Source organism: Engraulis encrasicolus, chromosome 2 (assembly GCF_034702125.1).
Source record: "Engraulis encrasicolus isolate BLACKSEA-1 chromosome 2, IST_EnEncr_1.0, whole genome shotgun sequence".
Taxonomy (NCBI): domain Eukaryota; kingdom Metazoa; phylum Chordata; class Actinopteri; order Clupeiformes; family Engraulidae; genus Engraulis; species Engraulis encrasicolus.
Genome location: NC_085858.1, coordinates 40,814,320 through 40,819,319, shown reverse-complemented (window position 1 = coordinate 40,819,319; position 5,000 = coordinate 40,814,320). Strand labels below are relative to the sequence as shown.

General features: G+C 42.6%; 1 protein-coding gene across 1 annotated transcript in view; it reads right to left on the bottom strand.

Moving 5' to 3' along the window:
• The window catches only part of tlcd3bb (TLC domain containing 3Bb), a 31,787-nt gene that overhangs the window by 4,120 nt on the left and 22,667 nt on the right, over nt 1-5,000 (bottom strand). The window lies entirely within an intron of this gene.

The window sequence follows — 5,000 nt, the reverse complement described above, 5'->3', positions numbered from 1 at the left end:
AGCATGAATTCTGGAAACAAACTACTAAAAACCTTACACGGTGCACCTTTAGCAGTAGACAGTGAGGAATAAGCGTTAATAGTAGTCAGTGAAGAATAAGCTTTAATAGTAAACAGAGAAGAATCAGCTTTAACAGCAGACAGTGAAGTGTGACACAGCAGCCTGCAGGAGAAAGCAGAGCAGAGAATGGAAATACAACACAGTACATCAAAACAAGAGCAGCTGTACAACTCAAACACACACACACACACACACACACACACACACACACACACACACACACACACACACACACACACACACACACACACACACACACACACACACACACACACACAAACTCAGGAAACAGGATTCAACACGGCCAATGAACAGGAACAGGAAACAGACAACACAACCAATTAGGAGACAGAAGACGGAAAAGATCCAATCAGAAGACAGGACACAGACAACACACCCAATCAGGAGAGAGATAATAAACCAGAATCAATGTAACAACCAACCAGAATATGACACAATACACTATCATAGGAGAAAGAGTCTTAGATTAAGACTGATCAGAATAGAGGGTAACACAGACAGTGACGAATCAGAGGAGGGACACCAGAGAAGAGCCAATCAAAAGAGAGAGAGCACAGTGGGAGGGGCAGATACACAGAGAGCCAATGAGGTGGCTTCAATGAAAAGAAGAGGGTAGGGTAGTGTAAGAACAGCACACACACACACAAACACACCGTCGCACGCACGGTCGACTCGCACGCACACACAGACGCGCATACACACACACACACACACACACACACACACACACACACACACACACACACACACACACACACACACACACACACACACACACACACACACACACACACACACACACACACACAGAGATCATCCCTTCCAGCACAAACACACTGTAGCTAAAAATATAGTACATCAACTGACACATTTACGCAGCCGTGCAGCCGTACAAAACACACACACACACACACACACATACACACATTATGCTGGCCTGATGCCAGGACGGTTTTGCCACTGGACACGACAGCAAAGAGCAAAGTAATGGAGGAGATGAGAGAGGAGGAGAGAGGTGGAGAGGAGAGAGGAGAGGAGAGGAGAGGAGAAAGGAGGAGAGGAGAGGAGAGGAGAGGAGAGGAGAGGAGAGGAGAGGAGAGGAGAGGAGAGGAGAGGAGAGAGGTGGAGAGGAGAGGAGTGGAGAGGAGAGGAGAGGAGGATGGAAGGCAGATAAGGACATAGCAAAAAAAAATAAAAGCAATGGAAAATAACTGCATTTTAAGCCATCTTTCAGGATAAGACCAATGTCAGGCCATATTGCCCATTGTGGGGGGGGTGGCTCGTTAGGCTTGAGGCATTATTACACAGAGGTTGTTAGTCCTACGGCTTCGTTAGCCAGAGTAAGGGGGTTGTTAGTCTAGTCTAGGGCTTCGTCAGCCAGGCTAAGGGGCTCGTATAGGGCTTCGTTACGGGGGTACGGGGTTGTTAGTCTTGGGGTTTCATAAGTGGGGGCATGCGCTTGACCAGGAAGTCGTTAGGACAGGCCGGTCATGAAGGGGCAGGGATGGTCGTTAAGGAGGCAGGGGTCGTTAAGGATAGCTGGGTCGTTAAGGATAAAACGACTCTAAAGATGTACTTTTAACAGCCCTGGTTCAATCGCAGCATTTAAAACTTTTGGTTTCCACTTTGCACATCTAGACATAGCCATAAATGCCAAGTATCAGTAGAAGTATCAACAGTCACAGTCCTAGATAGTGCTAGCCTGGCGATGCCATCCTATGTTCTTCCACCCAAAGATTTTGGTTCCGCACATACGTAGTCTGGCGAAAGCCTCCTAGCTCGATCGCTCACTGTTCTGCCAATCAGCAAACAGTTGAAAGTGGTGACGCAGAACTCACCCGCATAGTCCGTTACTGATTGGTTAAGGTAACACTATTCATACTTTTGTCTTGTTATTTGTATGCTTTTTCAACACTATATTGTAACAGTCATGCTAACAAAGCACAACTTGAATTTCATTTGATTTGGAACTCCAATTAATTAAAAATGGCAGAGTAAGTTCAGACCATCTCCCACCCTCCATGGAGACAGATTCCTCTCAGCTTTCGGCAGGAGTCAACACTCGGCTTTCGGCCAGGCCATCTACACATAGCCATAAATGCCAACTATCAATCATAACTTCTTTAACATGCTGTGATCACTGCAGGTTGAGTGTGCACTACATAATGTGCAAAAAAATATGAGAAACGGAGTCGAAAGCAAAACTATGAACCCCTTAGTGCAGAGTCTACGTTATAACCTTACTGTCACCAGAGCCTATGATTAGGGATGGCACAAACCGCACCGAAAACCGAAACCGTACAATTCACACACATATCGAACCGAACCGTGCAATCCATCGCAAACCGCAATTCATGTACTGCCCAGAAAAATATGTAAAACATATTCTAGACAGATCTACAACAGATTCTAGGAGTATCTTATCCAGTCTCTCTGATTAAAGCATTAGCGTATAAGACCAAATCAGAGGATGACACAATTAAAATCACACCATTTTCACATTATAAGCCTATACAAACCATATGTAGGATATTTAGTGATAAGTCCGATTCTATTAGCCAGTGCACCATTTATCATGAACTAAAAAAAAGAACCGTAGAGAACCGAAAACCGTGACCTTGACACCGTGATATGAACCGAACCGTGAATTTTGTGAACCGTACCACCCCTACCTATGATATAACCTTACTGCCACCAAAATTGTAATGGCTATGTCTTAATCTGTTACTTAAGTCTCTCTGTAATGTCATAACAATGTTGTGATGATGTAGTTGAGTATTTTCAGCAAATAGTGAATAGGCCCGCTGGCGACCCCATCTGCACTAAGAGGCTACGAAAGAGGGATGAACAGAGAGGAAGATGAAAAAGACAGGAATACTGAAAGGAAAGATGGAGGAACGCAGGACAGAAAGAGGAGAAGAAAAGAAATGAGAGGGAGAGGCAGAGAAGAAATTACACAAAGGAATAAATGCGGCCGTAGAGAGGGCCATGAAACATGGGCAGTGTGTGTACATTGTGTACAAGACTGTGTGTGTGTGTGTGTGTGTGTGTGTGTGTGTGTGTGTGTGTGTGTGTGTGTGTGTGTGTGTGTGTGTGTGTGTGTGTGTGTGTGTGTGTGTGTGTGTGTGTGTGTGTGTGTGTGTGTGTAGCAGGGAGGGAGGCAATGAGAATAGTCAAGGATCCATTTCCCTGCATTGCAGAAAGCCTGTGTGTGTGTCAACTCAGCAAGATGCATTACACTGTATTCCCCTACAGTACTATGAACTAGAAAAGTTTACGCTGTAGTACTCAATATTGCAAAAATGTTCCGATGACATACACATTTTAGGTGTTCTCAACAGGTTTTCAGGTACCAATAAATTAACTCTGGTTGGCATTGTGTTTTTAAGTACAACTGACATCCTAACACAATGTCTTTGAGTTTGTAAATTGGAACTCTATCTGGGATATGAGTGGTTAGATGTCTTGACCATAGCTGAGGCGACCATGGAGTAGTGGTTAAGCAGCTGGTCTTCAACCTCAAAGGTTGCAAGTTCAATCCCCAACATGGAGATAACCTTACCTACTTCCTAGAACATGGTATGAAAATGTTCAGATGGCCACCAGACCCATGACTCCAGCTTTAATTAGCAATATTTTTCACATTTAGTTTTGAGCGAAATTACAAAAGAAAAAGGCTTCGGTAAAGCAAGACAATGTTTGAGCTGCTGTGGTCTGGATAGGGGAATGGCCACAAGATCAGAGGATTGCAGGTTTGAATCCTGTATTACCAATAAAAAACACTCAAGTAGATATTTATTGTTTATTTCTCTCGAAACTATGAAAGTTACAAATTCTTTAAATCATGTCAATTGGAACTGTATCTGACATATGAGACTATGGATGTCAGTGTGTTGTGCTTGGGCAGTCATGGACTAACAGTTAAGCAGTTGGCCTCAAAACATGATGGTTTCAAGTTCGATTCCCAGCACAGGATGTTGGTTAAAAAAAAACAAACACATTCAAATATTATTGTTTTGGTATGATGTCAGTTGGTCGAATTTGAAGTGGAAAGTATGTGTGAAACACATTTGACTGTTAATTATGAGTAAGTCCAATACTTTCTAACAAACAGGGCTAACTTTCTACCAATACAAAACCTGCAGTTGAGTGGTGTAGGGGATAGTCCTCTGCATACAGCCATATTGGCATGTCCTTATCTTGAGGTTGAGAGTTCGAATCCTAAGGTTGGGTCACTCACTTTTTTGGTTGTTTTAGTTGTTTTTTTAATTGTTTACCAGCTTCTGCTTTGTGTAAAGAAGAACCCATCCATGTCAGAACCATAGAAACCCTATTTTATTAAAATGTTACATAAAATACAAACTTCTCTAAAAATGGTGAATCTGTCAATGGGGGATAGATTTACTCAACACCATGTGATCAAACCACAACTGACAACTTGGCATGGAAAAAATGTGTCTATCAACCTCACTTCAAGGTAAGAAAAGACCCATAAAAGTGTATTGGTGTGTATGTGTAGTAGTTTACTATGTTGCTGTGTGTGACATTAGGTGCTCTTGATGCTACACTGTGTGTATGTTTTGTTAGCAACTTAGCTTAGAATGTTAGCTACTGCTAGTTAGGCTAGCACTGTGTAGGCCTTTCATACAAATCTTTTTCTTGTATCATACATCTGCAGTGTATTTGCAAGTGATGCGTTGCATTTTCATGATGACATATTGCACATTGAACTTCTGTATAAACCAGTGTAGCAATCATGCTGTAGGGGCCTAATCCAACAAGTCCTCATGAAAGCCTTAAACTTATTAGGCCTATTTATGCTCCACAGGCAGCCGATATGGGACCACCAGAACTGAAGAGTTCAGATGCAAAACCCCCTAAGTGCCTTTTCAGAAAATAATCTTAATTAATTTTTATTT